The 20,648-nt window shown below is 41.3% G+C and overlaps 1 protein-coding gene across 17 annotated transcripts in view; it reads left to right on the top strand.

Moving 5' to 3' along the window:
• PTPN5 (protein tyrosine phosphatase non-receptor type 5) overlaps positions 1–20,648 on the top strand; it is an 83,399-nt gene that overhangs the window by 23,525 nt on the left and 39,226 nt on the right. The window contains exon 1 of one of the 17 annotated variants that reach the window (XM_040608213.1): positions 7,717–7,826. The exons of the other annotated variants lie outside the window; for them this stretch is intronic. The gene's annotated coding sequence lies outside the window, so the exon portion shown is untranslated. Of the gene's footprint in view, positions 1–7,716; positions 7,827–20,648 lie in introns of those variants that run through there. 17 annotated transcript variants of the gene reach the window in all.

Genomic DNA, 20,648 nt, shown 5'->3' with positions numbered 1-20,648 from the left:
ATTTAATAAATATTGGTACCCCCTCAATTCTTGGGAGTCTGGAAAAATCAACTTGCCACTGTTGCCCTGGCTAATTTTCAAACACATTTCACATCGCTGAGTCACCTGTTTTATTACAGTATACAAGTTCTGCCCTATCAATTTCTGATTTAGACTTTTATATAAATTATCAGCTCCCCAATGCATCTTATTATGTTCTATTACGGCTGTGGTCCATATTAAATTGGATGGTACCACTATACGACCATCCCTCAAATAAGTCCACTTATTTATTTTATCATTCATGTCCTGAATGACCTTTAAGTTTTCTTTAGAATAATTTGGCTCCTGATCTGTACTTACAGTTTGGATTTTACCATCTGGTATTAAGGATAATTCTTCCTTTCCTACCTCCTCTGCTACTTGAATGACTTCATGGTCGGCCAGGCGGTTTCCAGTTTCCAAATCAGTGCCTTAATGGGCCCTCTTATGTTCTTCCTTCCTGGACGACCCTCTTATAACAGAGGGGGCCCTTCCTCACATCAAGGTCTGGCATGGCACATGTCCCCACCGCTCAACGCCTACTGGGTTGCAGCCAGCAGCAGAGCTCAAGATCCTTCTTGGTGGCAAACACAGAGGCCAACCCAGTCTTGCCCTTGATTGTGGTAGGAGGCACTTGACCAACCTTATTCCTTGTACTTCGTTGCCAATGCAGAGTTTCATCTGCACATCCCATAACAAGTCACAGTCATGGTAAAACACAGATTTACATTAGTAGAACTACTACAGAGTGTATTTTATTTTAGTTTTTATGCAATATTCCCCACAGCCTTGCTGACCAAGGGATATTGTTTTACCTGAACTAGGCAGGCCTCCTGTTTATCATTTTTACTGTAACAGGGAAAGCATTTTTCCCTTTACTTGGAATTTACTTTCAGATATACCTGGTTAAAGATTTCTTTTACTTCAGGGAGGTCCTCTCTTCCACTTTTCTGTTGAATTAAAGATAAGCTCAACATTTACTTTTAAAGGTTTCAGGATTTTTTTTTCTTGGTGGCCAGCAGCTCCCACAACTGTAACAAATTCTTTTCACTGAAGTTTAACACCAAATAAGTTGGTTTTGTATTCACCAACTTTTCTACATCACGATTACCTTAGTAAAAATCAACTCGAACCTTTATCCAGTCCTATTCACAACTAACTTTCAAACATCTAAATTTCCCATCAGAGATTCACCTTTACTCTCCTCAGACCCACTGCCTGCCCTAGAGGGGCCGTTACCGGTCCTGTTGTGCTGCAAATGCTGCAGCAATCGGGGTGACATTGTCAGGTCCTTCTGCTCAATCGTCAGCAACAGCAACCCCCTCCTCCCCACCAGCAGAACGGTTCGGGGCAGGAGATGCTCTTCCTGCTCTGCAGGTTACACAAGCCTGCCTCTGCAGCAGCACTTCTGTTTTAACTCTTTCTTACCCTGAATGCAAATCTGCTACTTGCTGCTTTAAGTCTGTGTTCTTACATATCAGCCTTCGCAGGCAAACAGCAAACACCCTGCCATGCGTCCAGCGTGACTCAGCCGCACCTTCGAGGGGGTACGGGGGTTTGTACAAACTCACACCAATACTTTAACACTTTCACAGGTGTTTTGGTTTTTTTTTTTTTTGGTTTTTTTTTTGGTTTTTTTTTTTTACTCTCCACCCCCCCCCCCCCCCCCCCCCCCGGCTTCAGATCTTACATACATTAGCACAAGTTTTTTTATCTTACAACGTGTTTCATTCTGGTTGCTCCATAGAAGGAACCACAACCTCCCCTCTGATCCTTTGGCATTGCTAATATTAAGAGATCTTGTGGAGCTAGGTTAATACCACACTCTTTTGCCACTCTGGGTGATTCCTCAGAGTGAAAAACATACCAGCATACATTACTTCATCCCATTTTTCCTCTCGCCTTAAAAATAACATTAATTTTAACAAAACATTATAATTCAGTGTGCCGTTTAAGGGCCATTTTCTCTGTCCCCTAACTTATACAGGGGCCACCACTGATTGCAGTACTTAGCCAAAGTTCTCTTATTCACGCTTCCCCCAGCTGCCCTCCTATTTCCTTCCAGTGACTTAGAACACATCCCAACAGAATCTTTCTTACTATTCCACCACTTTGTTTTCCCCCCATATTATCTCAATCGTTATCCCAGCCACAGACCACTCTAATTTCACTTACAGCTCTCTCTTTCTTATCCCAAGGCGTCCAAACCTTACAGTTAGGGCATTCAATTTCTTATCGCCACCATACATATAATAATTCTTTACACCATATACACTTTAAAACATACAGAGGTTCACATTCACCCCTCGGATGTTCAAGACAATAACCACATACCAACATTTGTAATATACTGAATGCAGAAATGTTCTCACATTTCCAGAATAAATGAGTATAACAATTATTAATAACCTTGTTATTATTAATTAAAAGGCCACTTTTCTCCACATTCCAGCTTATAAATCGGCCACCATTGATTACAATATTTTATCAATGTTTTCCTATTCACATTTCCACCAGCGGATCCTCCAATATCCTTCCAATGACTCAAAACACACCCTAGCGGATTTTTCTTTAAAATCCCACCACTCTGCTTTCCTCCCATTTTTCCCAGCTTACACTCACAGAACACACTTATCACTTACAGAATTACTACTTACAAAATGCAACACACAGGTATCTTTCTACAGCAACACCAAGAGCTCACTATTATTATCAAAAATATAGCCAAAATCACAGTAACAATTATCAAAGTCAAATTCCACATTCCATAAATCCGGTAACCAAAATAAGCAACACTGCAGCAAATAAGCTTGAAACAATGAATATTCCATTAACGCCTATACATATTCATTACCTGAACCCGCCTACCCTTTCTTCGTATGCTAATTAGCTTATCAGTCTTTCATGCTTGTGCAGATTCTTCCAAAAATTGTGGGCCGGGGTCTTTAGAATGTGGGCAGTGGTCTATGGGAGGAAGGCTGTAGGTCTTCCTCATGGTGTACTTTTCACCTTTTGCTCATTTGCAGTGTTCTTATCAGTCTGAGGTAATTTATGCCCTTGCTGGCCATCTGCTTTTCTTGCTTAATTATTTCTTTTACCCTTATCTGTCCTCTCCTGCTGAAGTGTTCCACTAAAGTTTTTCCCATGATTTTGCCACAAACTGAGTTTTGAGGAGCGCTTGCCCTAAAGGGTTGTCTGGATTTACCCCAGAGTACAGCTGAAGGGCTTTCCTCAGTCGTTCCAGCCACTCAGTGGGGCTCTCGTCTTTCTTTTGCATTTCATTAAATGCTTTATTGATATTCTGGCCACGGGGTACTGCTTCTCTAATCCCCTGAATTACTATAGTTCTCAGGTCCTGCATATGAGTTTTATGCACCGGATCCTGATTATCCCAATTAGGTCTTTGGAGTGGCCATTTAATATCTGCTTGGGGTCCCTGGGTTTCCTCCCAATCTTTTTCTGACCCACAGACTGGCCAAAAGACATTTTTAGAAATCTTCTTCCCTCCCCATATCTTAGTACAATATTCTATCACTTTCTGCTTATCTTTCCCTAGGGTTCCAGGGAAATATCTCCAATTGTCTAAGATATATGCCAGAGGGGTATTCTTGGGTACAGTGGGTACCCTTCCCATGGGAGTCGAAGGCTTGCTGCCCTTCGCCCCCATCTTCTGGAACATCCACAAACATACACTCACTCGCTCCCCTTGTTCCTGGCCCAGTCCCTCGCGGGAGATGGGAGACGCAGTACTTAAGAGTCCGCACTCGCTTGGTTCAGTATATCGAACCTCTCACTCGTTATATTCCAGGAAACCCAATCCCGCCCGAACGGCAAACCTTGCGAACAAATTCGCAATATACTTACGCGTCCTGCGTCTTCGTCCGGACTCCCGTGCACAGAATTTTTATGGGATTTTACCGGTTTCTCCTTTGCTCATTATTCTAGAATTTAGGTTCGTCGGTAAGGTTGGAGTAAGCTGTTGGTCGCGGGGCCGCGAAATGTCGCGGGGCGCCTCCCCGGAGGACCAAAGCCCACTGTTCCTTATCCGAGTCACGGCACCAGAAATTGTTATAAATTGAGACCACAATGGATCATAATCCAATTAAAATTGTATTAATTATAGCAAGTAGAATATGAGCAAAGACAGCGCTGGACGGCAGGGGAGTCTGCGCTCCACCAACTGCCGTACTGAGCAGTTCAAACAGTCCCTTTTTATACATCTTTACTTCCATGTTTATGAGGTAGTGGAGTCATGCTTTTGTTGTTAGGGGGGTCGTTTTCTGCCTCCTGCTGGTCTTTCTCCTTTGTCTCATTGCCCTGTTTCTGTCGGTTCCTGGACACCTGGTGGCATCCTGGACACCTGGTGGTGATCTTATCTTTTCACAAGTGGCATCCTGCACACCTGGCGGTGATCCTATCTTTTCACAAGCGGCATCCTGGACACCTGGCGGTTATCTTATCTTTTGTTGTCTAATCTTTACATTTACATATGGACTTAACATAAATTTAAATAAACAATACCCTAGTCCATAGTTTCTTACAATGTAGTTTGGGGATATAATTTGTCCTTCAGTAGTGAGTGAAGAGGTACCAATTCCTTTTTTCCAGTGGCAATCACTTGGGAAATACGGTTACTTCTTAGTTCTGCACCTCGTGGACATGCTGCTGGAGTGGAATGGGCGCAGTGAAGCCTGTTTCTCAGGAGCTGTTGCGCACAGCTAGTGATTATGTTGTGAGCAGAAGTTTCAGAGGAGCAGTGGGGGTGCTGATGGTGGGCTTGGAACTATCCACAGTCTTTTCATGGTGCTTGTTAGTTGTTTTGAATTGTACCTGCTCTGTTAAGAGAAGGATGACTCCCCTTGGGACTTGCCAGCAAGACATCTTTTCTGTTTTTAAGCTTTGACTTAAGAAAATGGATCAGAAAACAAACTTAATAAAAACATATAGCTTACTTGATCTTTATAGTCATAGACTATATTAATTTTAAAGCAAGATGTAAATGCAGTTCTGCTTGTTATATAAAACAATGAATTCAGAAATCACTTAGCAGAGTTTATCAAATTTATCACAGCACTGAAATTTGTAGTAAAATGTAGTTAAAAGGATGGAGCTAAACCATCAGTGAATTTGCTCCATCCACCAACACAGAAACCACACATACATCCTATTTTTAACTGGGTAGTTAAAAAAAATAGATTACATTTGTGTGCTTTAAATCCTCCATGTATGGTTCTTCCAGATACTGAATATATGCAGAGGTCTTTCATGTTTCCTTTCCTATTTCCTGCCCACCAATATGGCTGCTTTGGAGGGAAATAAATGTGTGAGTGATTCTGGTACAGTAATGCTCCCACCTTCCCCCTCCTGGTTTTTTGTTCCTTGTGGTTTATATATGGGGCTACACTTCTTCCCATTGTGTTTTTACTTAGGCTTTGAAACTGCCCTAAGAGAAGTGTTCCCTTCTTTATTTGCTTCTCCTCATCTCCATTGAATTCTGCTTGGCCAAAATATCGTATGTTCATGCTCATAGCCTACAGGTTGTTCATTAAAAACATCTTAAATTCAGCGGTGATACTGACTTACTCTTTATATGTGAGCAATACAAAGGGAAGTTTTTCCAACAGTTTTGTTTTTGTTGCAGAATGAGATGTGGGTAGTTCTGCCTTGCAGAAAAGCTTAGCCTGGGAAAACCTGATGTGGGAGGGAAGAAAGAAAAGATCACACATAATTTATCATGTGACATAAAGTGGAATAGTTCCAGAAAACCCCTGTGTTAAATCTTTCCAGCTGAGTGTGAGCTTGAATGTCGTGCACTTACGTTTGTGTTAATGTAATAATGTCAGCATGGAAACATCCATAAAGTACTGTGGAAGAAACTGTGTGTATAGGCTGTCTCTGGCAGGTATGCTTGCTGAAAAGGTACCCTGGAAAGGCCTTAGTCTGAGGTGGCTGAATGGACACAAGAGGCAAAGACAATTAGAAATTATCAGTGATACTAATTTGAGTGAAGGCTCAGGAAATAGTGCATGAAATGCAAATCTATGTCTTTGAAGTTGATGGGAGGTGCTCCAGTAGATGTTTGAAGTAGAAGACATTGTCCAGGCATTGTCATAGGACTGTAGTCTGGTCCTTGTTTCAAATTTGGCTAAGAAAAGGGTATCATTCTGTTCAGCTGTCACAAACATGCTAATCTTCAGTATTGCAGAAAATGCTGTGTAGATTGTGGTTGAGGGTTTCCGGTGTTCTAGTGCCTAAGTTGAGTAGTCAGCAAAACACATGCAAAGAAAATATTGTCATTTTCATTGCAGGGCACGTGAGCTAGTGAGAAACATTTAATGCATTGCTTGGTTGTGGTAGGTTGGAGGGCAAATGTTAAAGTAGTGTTAACTTTCGAATTCTGAAAAATACCTTGGGAAACTTAGGGTGTGTTTGTGCCAGTCAGTGAAGAGGGATGGTGAAACCATAAAATGATGGACTACCTTGAAAAACTGTCCTTTTAGGTAACCAGAAGGCTATTTTTTCACAGAACTGCCTCGTGTTAGGTTTTGTAGATGCTTGCATCTGACACAGAGCATGAAGCAGAAAGTGTGGTGAACTAGAACTGTATGGTGTTCCTGGAGACTTGAAAAGTTTTGTTGTAGCTGTGTGACAATAGGCCATGAGCTGCTGTGGTGCGGGTGGATAACGTGATACAGATAAAAGAGGTCGCATGAGTCTGTGGGGATGAGCAAAATGAAAATGCTGTTTTTGAAGGAGTGTGTACTTGGGTTGACAGTTTGAAGTTGAAGTCTTTCAGTTAAATCTATGTTAAAGCAAGTTTCTTCCGCAGTGTGTACACAAAACACTGTAGAAAATTAAACTGATTAAAATCTCAGTCCCTCTCTGAGCAGCATCAAAGAATCAGAGAGCGGATGAAAATGAGGCATTTTGCAGTGCTAAGGTGCACTATGTCTACAGGTCTGGATCCACAAGGACCATGATTTCAACAGAGTTAAATTAAAAATCAGTCTCTTCTTTTTGACAGGTATCTGTTTGGTAAATTTCTGCAGTCCTTACTGCTTTAGTAGTTTCTTTCAGGATTATATAAGACAGTTTGCCTCCAAGGAACTTTAAAAAAGGTATTGGCTATCTGCAGTACGTGAGAGAGTAAATGTTTCCTGTGAGCCAGTTTGTAATCCCTGTTTCATTTGGTGGTGTTGCACAAATAATCCTGATGACTTCGTGAAGATTACATACAAAAAGGAAAGAAAAGCAGTGAATAAGGAAGCCTTAGTCGGCTCTGTGTGGTTTATACTGCTTCTGTTTGAGAAATAAAATAGAGCAATATACACTCAGTGGGAAGAATCTCTGTGAACATAGTGGAAGAAGAGCTTGTTTTCTTTATTTAATGGTTTGACAAATATAAGTTGAGGAACCGTTCATTTAATGTTAAGCTTTCATTACATGGATATTCCAAGATTTCACTGTAGTGTTTATAAACAGTAGTCGGCATTGCTAACAAATGCTTGATTCAGAAAGAGATTTGTGCTTACGAAGTGTTTGTATAGTAACATGAGCAGAGTTTGGCTAACCGTATGTTTGCATGTGGAATGCAAATAGCACCACAGAAAAAGCCACTCTGGCATGAAATAACCTACCCATTTTCTTGGAAGGTTGTTTTTTTCCCCTGTTCCATTACAAATCATGAAGAAGTGGTATTCACAGCACACTAGATAAAAGTGGTGAAAATTTAAATTGCAACGAGGAGGATCAAAAGAAATGTGATTATGACTGGGAAGTTTAGCATTTACCAATGGATTAAATATGTGAGTAACATGTATTTGCCATCTTATTTGCTATATGGGTAGCATGGGTAAATGCTTATAGCAAAATTTTGACTTTGTCAGGACCCTAAAGAAAAAGGAATGACTTGGAATATAATGTTTGGAAGATATTTTTGTTGGGTGTGGCATGCCTTTATGAAGGGCTGGACAAGTTCTTAAGCATTTTTTTCTTTTTAATTCTTCTTGTACTTCATCCTTTCTCAAGCTGGACAGATGGCAAGTGTGTTGACTTGATGGACTTCCTTCTCCTATCCTGTGCATAAAATGGTTTTCTTGCCTCCTACCAAGTAAGGGGTGTAACTCTGGTAAACCACCATTTGTAACTTAGAGAAGCTTAAACCTGTTGGTGCTGCCCCCAGGTGTATGTTTGTTCGTCTGCCAGCTCCGTTAGCCTAGCATAGCAGTATCAAGGATATATTTTTGTTTAATACCAAAGATTATTTATTTAATTAATCATTAATGCCAAAGATCTGTTATTCAGACTGGGATTTTGTGAGGCATTTAAGGAAACTAGTTACTTCTTTTCTGCTGAAGTTCTAGTGGAAGTTGGAATCCTGGAATCCTTTGGTTGCCTTTCAGGTTCCCATGTAAAACACAATAGAATCCATTAGTGTGGTGATACTTTCCCACATGGGACTTTCTCAGGTTTTGTGCAGACGCAAATATCATAATCGTTGCTGGAGTTTAAGATTTGGAATGCTGGGCTGTCCTCAGACTGCCCAGTTTGTAGTATTTGATGTTCTCACAGCTGCAGCTATGCATTAATTGTGAGTGACAAGTAGACACGCGTTTGTGTGCTGTATCTGTAGACACAATTAAAGGAAGCAAAAGCATATGGTAGGTAGCATTTTGAAAAGCATGCCAGTCTCAGTTTCAAAAGCAACTGCGTGGTATTGTCTGTATTGTCTCATTGTCTTTCAGTATGAAATAGATCTTTAAGCCACCTTTGAAAATGGAAGTTAGGCCCATCTACTGAAAAATTATTGAAGTTGTTTCAGTAGAAGTGAAACAGTCCAGTCCTACCTGGTTGAAAATCTGGCATCTGGTACCTCTGTAGGTACCCACCAGCATGTTCCCCGATAGCAAAATGGATCACAAACAGTGTTTAGTTTCTGCAACTTTGCCTTTGAAAATTTCCATTAAGAGCTCACAGTGGGAAATGGGAAATTACAATCACAGAAAAGTTTGACTGGATTTTTTCCTGCTTCGGAGTTTAAAGCAAGATATTCCAGAGGAGATGGAGGGAAGACTCTCTACCCTAACTCTGAGGTTACTTAATCCCCAAGAGGAAGGAAGTTTTCAATGTACTGCACTTCTTGCATATGCTGCCTTGTTTGATTTGAGCTGCTGCCAGATGCTGTTTTTAGTCTCTGTGCAGTCCTTCTGCCAGGCTTTTACACTCCTACTCCTCCTGTGGGCTTCTCTTCTATGGCCTTGTATTTATTTTCTGTCTTTCATCTCTTCTTTCATCAGATACTGTAATTTCCATTAGTCTTAAACATACCTGCGCTTTTATGATCTTTATTTTATCTTCTCCTTTCTCTGCTTGTTGCTGCTAGTCTGTTGTCTAGCTTAATCTCATCTTTCATGTTAGCATATGAGAGTGGTTTTGTAGGATGTGATTTAAGGCCATAGAACAGACATTTTAGAGGTCAGAAATACCAAAGGGCCTGTTTCAGGGACGTGGGATCCAGAATGGTACAGTGATTTCAATTTGGCACATAGTTACCTACCAAATGTTATGCATGCCTCATGGTCACTCGTTGGGTTGGTGGATTTGGTGGTTGATTAATGGACAAATTATTCATATTACTGCATGCTAAAATATGCTGAAAATCAGCCTGGTAAAAATGCTCGTTATTTTTGAGAACAAAACCTTGCTGACATGTGTCTTCAACAGTCTTGCAAACTTTATTTTAGCTGAAGCAAACAGCCCTTTAGAAGTCCGTTGTCACAGTATCTTAAACTTGTACTGCTTTTGCAAATCATGCTTTCTAGACCTGTGCCTTACCAGTCTGCAGATTGAGGTTTCATACTTTACTTATGCATGCTGGTGACATATCTGTCACCATGGGAAAATACCAGAAACCTCAGTAAGAAAAATATTTCAAGAAGTAAAGCATTTAGAAGAGAATGGGAGAGGAATACCATCCACAAGAAAGAAGAGGTTTTAACAATGTAATATTCTCTTCATTGTATCAGAGCTCTTTCTCAGAAAGCAAGTCTTAAGAACCTGACACTTGCTTTATCTTTGTGCATCTTCTTATCTCTTTCCACCTACTCATGGTCTCTGATCTTTGTTAATCTAGATTTGCTCTGCATGTTCACAGGGAAAAGTTCTTGAAAAGAGGAGGGACTGCAAGGACTGAAAAGTCAGCAAAGCTGATGGAGAGCCAGCATTGAGTCATGCTCAACTGTCCAAAAGCAGTGAGGAGCTGTCTCCCAACCCTGCTGCCTGAGAAGAGTTGTCAAAGCAGAAGTGATCATGGCATGGTCTCATCTAGTTGTTAGATTTCCAGCTGCAGTGTGTTGCAGTAGGAAATCTGGTTGAATGCAACCCAGGAGTTATGGCTCTTTCACCACAAAATGCACCTTCCAATTGATACCTGGCTCAGTTGCACAGAAGAGCCATATTCAAGCATGTTATTGAAGGAAAGACCAGGAAGGGGAGTCTATTGACGAAGCTTCCTTAGGAGCATTCAGTGTGGAACTGAGGAGCTTAAACTCCCAGATTTAGTGGAGAAAGGGAAGATTCTGGTACTCCATGAGAAGAGCTTTTGGGAGGACAGAAGATGAGTGGAGTAAGTATTGACAAGTTTGACTTTTTTGGGGTGCATTTTAGCAACATCTGTCAAGCTTCCTTTAAAAATAGCCTGGCAGCTGGGGCTTGACTGTGGATATTGTCAATACTTACTTCCCAGCATAAGGAAATGGCCTTTAAATTTCACAAAAATATCTACCAGCTTATTGGGTTCATCTACCTGCTCATGGAAGTGGAAACCCAGTAGATTGAGTTTGTTGTAGTGTGCTTTGCCATCGTAGCTTTCTGGTTGTCATCTGAGCTTTACATAGTCTATTCTGTTCAGGTTTTGTGTTGCACCGTATGTGACTTCATCCCTGAAACTGCGCCCACCACTAGGATATGTGCTAGCACTGGGTTGTTAGACTGTTCTCACCATGGGATCTGAATGCCTCTTCACTGTAGTCTGTTTGGCTTACGCGTGCTGCACCTCATGCTGTGGTAGCAAGCTGCCTGCATATAACTACGCTGTGGTTCTTTGCACCTACCAAAGAGCATGAACGCTTATCAGGTGTCCTTAATAACATGAATCTGGCATTGCTTTATTTTCAACTCAGCTGTTTAGCTAAACGAATGTGTTATTTAAAAGAAAGAAAGCAATTTCACCTGAAAGTAAATGGGTGAATGGAATGTTATTCAGTCCCAACAATAGAGGCCATTTGCTGTTGATGATTGCCATCATGGCACGCTTTAAGTGAGAACAAACATACTACCCCACTCCAATACACGCAGGCCTTTTTTCTTAACAGATTTGTTCATTAAGCATATGTTCAAAGACTAGAGCTATTACCACTTTTAAATAGAACCATTTTTTCATTGCTTTTCATAGATGCAGTACCACAGTGTTATGAAAAACCCATTAATGTTCCAGATTTGATTAACTAACATATTCTATTAAAACTCCTTTCTGCTCCAGCAGTTGTTTGACAATAAGCAGATAAATACTGTGTGTTGGAGGCTGACCTTCAAATGACAGTCCAAAGTTGCTACTTTGCAAAGTCTTTAGCAGTTTGAATGCCTTTGTCTTCCCTATGTGTATATTAAAAAGGTCTCTTCTGAGCCCAGAAATAGGACTGGAGGTGGTTAGACTGCAAGGCCGAGTCCCAGCTTCCTTGTACAGGCAACATTCCTGCTGAAGTAGGTAGAAGTTTCATCTGACCAATTTTGCAGGCTTTTGGGAAGAGGGATGGCACTCCTGGAAGACACAAAATGCCTTCCATGTTGTATGGCTTTTGTGGGAGGCAAAGATAAATACAGAAGGCTTTTTCAGAATAGGTATTTTTTCTTGTCACATTTTGTGCAGGGGCTCTGAAAATGGCCCATTTTAGCACCCTGTGTTGCTCACTGGTACCGGCAGGTTTGAATGTCCTTTGCGAGGACATTGAAGGAGTCTGTGCTATTTTCCGTAAGGGAAAATGCTCTTAGGTGAAGCTTCCTTTGTTATTGAGGTTTTTCTGCATGCCACGGAAGTGCTGCTTCCATTGGATGCATGTGTGGATTCGGTCTTTTCAGTTGGTAAGACCATTTCAAGATCTGTAGAAGTGAAAGGATGGACTATAATATAATTATCCCCCCAAAGCAGGACTTTTTATTTCCTTGATTCATTTTTTGTGTCCCTGCTCAGCATACCTGAAACAGATAACAGTGCTTCTACTTGGGCCATGCATAAAACGTAGCTCTTTCTTGCCCATTCTGCTTATGATCTTCCCAGCATAATTAAGGCTATCTTCAGGAAAAAGGACCAAGAGAGTGGATTGCACGCAGTTGTCACTGGGAATTGAGGGGTGAAAGGAGAAAAATCTTCCAGTACAATCTGCCTGCTGTGGAGGAAAGGCAGAGGTGGGATAAGTTTGAAAGTCTGTATTGGTCCTTAGAAGCTAAGAATGAGATTTACAAGATTATTCAGTGCAGGTTTAACTTTTTTATATCAAAGTGACGCGTATACCTCAGTGCGGGAAGAGAGTTGGTATGAGGCGTTTGGCATCTCCTGTTAATGCCAATGAAGTATTCTGGATGGCATTGCAGGAATCCAACTGTGGATGAAATCTTGCTTCCCATTGACACCTGCTGTAACATACTTCATAAAGAATGCACTATGGAAGGCAATTGACTACCAGTATTTCAAAATATGTTATATACACAGCAGCATTTCAATATGGAAACAGAACAGTGGGACAACTATATAATATATATATAGGAGTATATAAAGATATGTTTGGTGCCTTTGCGGTGACCTGCATTGTAGATGTTACAATATCCGGAGCACCTGAAAAGGAAGAAATTAATCGAGGCCTGAGAAAACCATGTTTTTTAATAGCTCCCATCTGTGTTGCATAGACGAGGTGGTAAAATAACTTGCTGTCTTTTCATCCTCAGAATAGGAGATACTGTCAGACCTTTTATACCTGTAGCAATGGGATGTTTTAAGTGTACCTCCTTGGCAGCTGTGCCTCCCACAAATACAGCGTACCTGCCACCTGCTTCCATGCAACATCAGATCATATTCAACTCCTCTCCAGAGTGGTCTCAGTGTAAGGTATTGAAGAGCATTTCTGCACTGTAGGGAATGAAAATTTCAGAGCTAGCTGATACCAGGCTGGCCCTGGAGCTAGAATTAGAAATGCTATGCTGATGCAGTATCCAAAATGGTGTTTCCACTGAACTTTGCTTACCACCTTGCAGACCTGTTGATTAATGTCAGCTCTTGCTAAGGTAACTCAGCACGAGGCTGTGTGGAGTGAGGTACAGCTGCTTCAGATCAAGCAGAGCCTCGAGATGTATGCGTCCATGGGAGGTTTGCTGCTTTGGATTGTTTTGTAGAGTGCTCATGACTGCAGGCAAGTGGTGCAAAATCTTCCCAGTATAATTGCAGAGCTCATCATCAGCATGTGCTTTTTTTGTCACACCTTCTCTGACATAGATCTGTAACAACTTGTGTGTGCATGTCTGCTTATCTGTCTAGGCAAAACATTGCTCTGTGCATGTTCCCTCACTGGGAAGAGGATGAGACGGCAAGCTGTTGTATTTTTTTAGTTCACTACTTAAGGCTGTGTATCCGTGTTGATGAGCGCAGTATAGGAACCCATATAGATGAGACATGAGGAAACAAAGTGGACTGTTACCACCTTCTTCATTCACTGTTCGCTTTTTGTGCTGCTATGTGGTTAGCTAGGGGGAAGGAGGGTTTAATGAGGCTGTTATACTTAGCACATTTTAATAATTTAAGCATGCCCCTAACATGAAGAGACTGCAGTTAGAGGTAGTGGGGCACTGAACTGGAAGCAGTGATGCTTAATATTGCAGGCTTTGCATTTGGGCCCATGGTGGAGTAGCCCTGGGTGGAAATAGCACTCTAGTACAAAGATAAAACTGAGTGTGCGTGTCCTGTTTCTAGGTGTCTGTGCCTTTATCTATACAAGTGCTTATTCTGGAGCCTAAATTATAGTACCTGAATGACACCGTTGCTTTCTGAGGAAGTAGTGCAAGCATAGCCTTTTTAAATGCACGAAAGAAAGTTAAATGCTTATACTTGGCATAGTACCCTTGAGGCATGGTATCGGGTTTGTAGCTGAAGATGATTGTTGAGACTGGTCTTGATGTAATTTACTTTGCTCAGGGAAGAAAGTGTCTTTGAAATAAATGTGGAATGTAATAGTGGCTTTCCAAAATGTTTTTTGCTGAAGTCTCTGGGGCATAAGATTTTAGTCACTTAGTAAAGTAGGCTATCCTTAAATGAATGACATAAAAATGTTCACATTTGAACCTGGCAGGAAGCCAGCATATCACTTGTCTGTTTCAAGGTGCAAACTCTCTTATTCACCAGAGCAGAAAGCAGATTCAATACCTGCAGGATACCATGCTAGTAAGTCACTGAAGATGAATTGGGAACACACAATGGTATTAACATTAAAACTGTAGACGTTGAGCAGAAATATGCTTTTCTGCTTGAAAAATCTTTCAAGCAATGCAAGCATGCTAACACCAATTCAGATGATGGTAGTATGAATAATAAGTACTTTCAGAAGTGCATGAAACCAGAATGTGCTTGTTTCTTTTGTCAGATTTACTCTTGTATCACAGGGGCCGTTTGACCAGTTTTAAATAACTGCTGCGATTTGTTAATTATGTACTCAGGCACATTTAAGTATATCCTGTAGTTAAAAGGCTAAAGTCACAAGTTATTTGGGTTTGGGAAAGGAGAGTTGGTTATTCTGTTTCAGAAAGAGAATTCAGTCCTGTACGTCTGAATCTGCATTGTTACTGTGCTGTTGACAGTTTTCCCTAGCTATGTTGTCTGTGCAGGGCTGATTCATGAGCAAAGCCATACCTCTTTAAGTGTGGAATTACAGAGCTGCTTTGTGGGTTTCCATTTTCAGTGTTAAAGGGAGTTTGCAGGCTGGAAATAATTTGGGACAACCACCTCCACTGAAAGTCAACTTGCATGTCTGTTTACAAAAGCTCAAGGCACCTCCCAGAATTATCACCAGGCACTTGATAACTTTCACTGAAGAAAACAGCATAACAAAGAAATGTTTGGGGTTTTTTGGTGGGTTTCTTTTTGGGGGGAATTGCATCTAATTGTTAAGTGGCAATCGGACAGACCTTCTGTAAGGGGTTTAATGGAAAAGGTGGAAAGAGCTTTATGCAAAAAAAGCTAAAGATTTGAACGGAGCCCTGATTGAAAGATGGCAAATGCTAATAATGTGTGGGTGTGATAGAAGTTAATATTCACTGTCTCTGCCCGCAGAGGGTCTACATTACTTCAGAGCTGTAATTTGACACTATATTAAATATTTTACTTGTTTTGAAGCAAACACTGCTCTAGGGGCCCCTAGCTGCTGTGAGAAATAGCTTATCCTTTAACTTGACGTGTTTTGCACGAGAGAAGGGAAAAGTACAGTGCTTAACCACACCTCTTGTGTTGAAGACCTGTAAGCATTAGTATAGCCCGTTAAGATGAATAAACCTCTTGTTGTTTGATTTAGTAGTGGGAATACAATTTAGATGTGGACAAGGGCATAAGTAATCTTGTGTCAGAAATTAAGAGGAACTCCCCCATTATTAGTAGATTCAGCAGTGTATAATGTACCCATTACTCACGGGAGGAGAATCAGACCGCCGCAGGTGGTACAGTACCTCTCATATACTTCCCATACGGGTCCTTTATCTGACAGTTCCTTACTGCCTCTGCTGGCTCCCAGCAGTTCATTGTTGCTGAACTGGGAGACCTCCCCTTTTTAGAGCAGAGAGCCTGATGATTTTGTTTTCTTCTTGCTCCTGTGTAAGTGAGGCTTACACCTGATTCAGAGTAGTGTCAGCCAAGCGTGTTGTGAGCTGCTTTGCCCTTACAACTCTGTTTCCTATGAATTATTATGAACTAGAGACTTGATGTGATGATCAAGTAAGTTACTTTCTCTCTTACTAGATGGGCTGGGTATATTAAGCAAGCAATAGCACTGTGTAGGACTCCGGGTCTGCAAGGAGTGCTGGCTTGAGCATCTGGTTTCTTCCAGGAAGGGGTTGATGGCAGCTCAGATGGAATCTCCCAGTCTGACTCTTCAGTGAAACAAATTATCTGCTGGCAGGCTGCATCCTTCCCTCTTCAGGGATGGCTTGATAGACCAGAGTCCTGTCTTGTAAATACGTGTTTTGCAAATTCTTTTGATTATTTAGAACAAACTGTACGGAGGCAGGGAAATTTGAGAAGGTTTTGAGTTTTGTTTTTATCTTTCCTGTATTTACTTTCCCCTCCAGTTACATTTTTTTTTTTCATGAACTGTTTCTTGAGCAGCATGATGATGAGCCAGCCACTCTAGGGGGTGGGAAGTAGAAGTTGATATAGAAAAGCATGTTAGTGTGATGTCATTAAACTCTTCTGAGACTGGATTTTGTCTTTATACTTCAGGCCTGTACAGCACAAGCATGTTTCAAGCAGACTTGCACCAGAAGAATTACTGGGAAGCAAGGCTGAACATTACTTAAGAACAGGCTTTCTCACAGGGAAAAACAGGCTTACTTTTTGAAGCGCTAATTCTGCTTAATGAAACAAAATCCTTATTTAGTTCCTAACAAGCCCTCAGTTTTTCTTCTGAAAAACTACAGTAGCAGTAGGTTAAGAATTAGTCTGTAAATAAATCACAGTTGTCCTGGTTTAGTCTGAAAGTCAGTTTCAGAAGTGTTTTTTTAGATGCTGATTTAATAAACTAGGAAGCTTCTGGGCACTTTTTTCAATATGTGTACTGTCCAGAAATCTAGTTACAGAAAAGATTGCTACCTTGATAATTCAGTGAAATGTATATTTCTATATGTACAGTCCAACCTACATAAGAATTTGAGAGGTAGGAGGAGAGTTGGCTCCTGTTATGTGTGGTTTTTACAGAAGCTGCAAGAAAATGGCTGAGACTTTCTCTTCATCTTCTTGAATGGTGAAAGTTGGGGCTGGTGGACATTTCCACTGCAGCAACTCGGGTGAAGATGCCCTTAGGAACTGGAATCTATCCAAATGGTATTGTCACTTACCACGATGGCACTTCCCTTGGCAGCCAGTCATTTACTACACTGTACCGGTTGGACTGTTGAAAAAATCACAGCACCTTGAAAGCTCTTCTAAATCACAGAAAAGAAGGAAAACCTCGCGGCCTGATCTGAAGCCTGGAATTTGCAGAACATACCAGCAAGCACATAACATCAGTGACTGATTGGGAATTGAATGAGGTTTGCAACTTGTTCGCTGGCCAGTCTCATCTTGTTGAAGAAGAGGGGGAGGCAGTTTGTCTTGCAAGCTGATATTTTTCTCTATCCCTCTCTAGCAGCTTGCAGGCTTGCTTTTATATGCGACCCTGCGGTATTGTAATAATGGTCCCGGGTGAACATGAATGTTTTTTCTGACTTCACCTCTCTTTCTTTCCTCCCACCCATCCCAGATGAAGTGGCAGGTGGACTGAGTGGGAGCAGTGTGAAAATGAATGCAGAGAAAACGTGTGACTCAGCAGTTCAGCAGGGAGCTGCCGAGTGGAAAGGCAGCTATTCTCCTCGCACACTGGCATCAGCTTCCTGCTCCCTCAGAGATGAGAATAGGCTGGGTACGGATGGAGCTGTGCAGCCCACCAGCAGGGAGAAGGGGCAGCATATTCTTTTCAGCAGAACTTGAATTTCAAGTAGAGAGGAAAGTTTCTTCTCCCAAGTTTAAAAATGTTGCCAGTGAAAGGGGAGAAGCATTGAACTAGAAATGCGTGCGCAGACCTCAGTTCACTGCCTGGCTTGCTCACGGATTTTCTGCATGACTTTCCTCTTTGCTTTCTTTTTCTGTTGATATGTCTTTCCATTTTGGTAATCATTTGGCTTAGGCAGCAGACACTAGTTTTCAAGCTACTAGTTGAGCTTGAAAAGTGCAAGCCTCCAGCACTTTTCCTGGCTGGTAGATTACACCCATTTCCCTCTGCACTGTTGTTTGCAGAACTCCGCTGAGAAGATTTCCCTTTCTCAGAATGAAGCTGCTGGCTTTAAGCATGCTAGCTGATACTCATAATCAAGCAAGTGCAAAGGAAAATGGATGATATTTGTTGGTTTTCCTCTGTCACACAAGGGTAAATTAAATTAACCTTTTTCTCAGTCAGTATTAAGGAGGGGCCATTGCAGTGTCTTCCTAAGCAGTTTTGTAATGATGTGGTATTTTACTGTTTCTGTGGTTTTCCTTCAGAAGGGAGGGTTTGAAGCAGGTTTTTACCTGTAGACTAAGCAACAGCAGGTAGACGTTTTATATCAGTGGTTGCACTTACTTTTAGCTTTTAACTCAGTTTTAAAGCTGTGGTGTGCATTGTTGTCACTGAATTTTCCAGACTTCTGTTCCAGAGTTGGATCTTTCAGATTAACTTCTTCCCTTTCAGCTAATGTAGATAACGTGCAAACCCACCTCACACACCCCGTCCCTGCCAAAAAAAAAGAGGGGGCAGAAAGCATGGGGAGGTGTTCTCTTGAATCTTCAGAAAGCCTGAAACAGTGTCACTTTGAGAGCTCCTGAGCAGCTGAATTCCTTTTGATGGGCGTATCAACCCGGGAATCAGAGTGAATTAAATACTAATATTCTTAGCTACTTCCAGTGTGATCATTTCAGTAAAAACATTCCGCTTTCCCAAGTAGAATCCCTGAATGTTATAAATATCAGCTGTTCCTCACAGCTGTGAATACCTGTAGCTTGGCCCAGCTAATTCTGGTGCACTTAGTGTGAACTGAAAGCACTAGAAACCGTAAGCTGAACTTAATCTCAGAATAAGTAAAGTAGGAGACTGACAGCCAGGTTGCTATTACGTAGACGTGAGTCTTGGTGAAGAGTTTTCCATTCCTCTGTAATGTGTTGAGAGATAGTGTAGTTACAGTTGCTTGGACCTCTTGCCTGGATTAATGATATGTCAGGCTTATTTTTTCGTTAACCTCTGTTACAGAGAGGAGGATGAAACCTGCAATTACAGTTTTCAGTGCTACGAAGAACCGCTGGATCAATCTAACTGGCTTCCAGTTAGATACAAAAGTGATTTTAAAATTTCTTTGGTGCTTTGCGGTGTTTAGTGGTAAACTTCATGGGATATGTGGATCTGTCTCAGTTGTTGCTAGTGTTTGAATTAAGCTGTCTGATGTCTTCTGAAGTAGCTCTCTATGTGGTTTTGCATTACAAATGCAAGATCTACCAACCACAAGTTCTTGGCAGCTAAAACTGAGGACTTTTTCCGGAGTGGAATTGGAGGTATTGAGGCAATTACATTGTTGTAAATCTCTCCTATCTCCAGTCAGGCAGTAGTAGGTAGCTGTAGGGTGCATTTGGGAATGTTTTTCTTTTACTGGATACTTTTGGGGACTGGATGCTCTCTTCCCAGTCAGTGTTTTATTAAGCCATTTGGGAAAGGTAAATGTATTGTAACTCTTGTAAACACAGCAAGTTAAGGATCAAGTAGAATAGAAGCAGTCAATACTGTATCATGACTGAGGAAGTAAATAATAATGGAGAAGCCAGAGAGAGGTGTGTTCTTGCAGTAACAGCAAGTGTTGGAAATTGCATTCCCAGCTTTCAACACAGCTCATTAGATCTCGAGTGTGATTTTAATATAACTTGTCAGGTGAGTTAGGAGTGTAGAGAGCATCAAGAAAAAAACTGACTTCCTAGGTGGTGAATTGTACCCATCTGTAAACAGTAATGATGCAGCTTCTGTGGGCTGGTTATAAAGAAGTTCAGTAAAAGTTTCTGAGTTGTGGAATAGTGACCCACCAGTTGGTTTCCTGTGGAGAGAGGAATGTGAAGTACACAAGTTGTGTTTGCTATGCAAGCATGAAAGGTCCCCATCCTCTTACTCTCTTCTTCGCATACCACTGCAGTTCTAAAGAAAGATTGACTTTTGGTCCAAAAGCTAATTATTCTGTTTCCATCCTTCTCGCACTGTAGTGGCAATCAAAAAAGAAAATGTCTGCTCAGCCAATACCTTCCTTCTAAAGCTCCGGTCTTTGATTAGATGAGCTGTATTTTTACCATTCAGCACAAGCTACCTTTCATTCATGTGTACTCTGAGGCAGCTCGTTCAGCTTTGATGTGTCTTGCTGGCATCTGCACTTGCCTGCAATCAGCGTGTCTTACAACCTGCAGATTTAATAAGGTCTTGAGCAGATACATGAAGTACCATGACAGGGCTGTGTCCTGCATATGCGTTTTAGGTGCATGTGAAAATAAGCAATTCATTTGCAAACCTGTATCAGTAGTATACATTCATCTACTGTTCTCTAATCAATAGCAGGTCTCACTAGCAGTTAAATAGAAATTGGAGGTAATGATTTGAGTAGGCAGTTGCATTTTGATATCTGAAGATGCAGAGGCTATACATGGATTTAGGACTCTGGTGTGAAGTGTTGGTAGTCTTGATAGATGTGAAGTATTGCGGACTTGTTCACACTTCGCAATGCTTCCACACTGTGGTCCCTTCTTATAGAGTAAACCCTTGCTGTGCACAGCTGTCATGAAG

Source organism: Falco naumanni, chromosome 10 (genome assembly GCF_017639655.2).
Source record: "Falco naumanni isolate bFalNau1 chromosome 10, bFalNau1.pat, whole genome shotgun sequence".
NCBI lineage: Eukaryota > Metazoa > Chordata > Aves > Falconiformes > Falconidae > Falco > Falco naumanni.
Note: the sequence above shows the minus strand (reverse complement) of the source record. Positions and strands in the feature narration are given on the sequence as shown.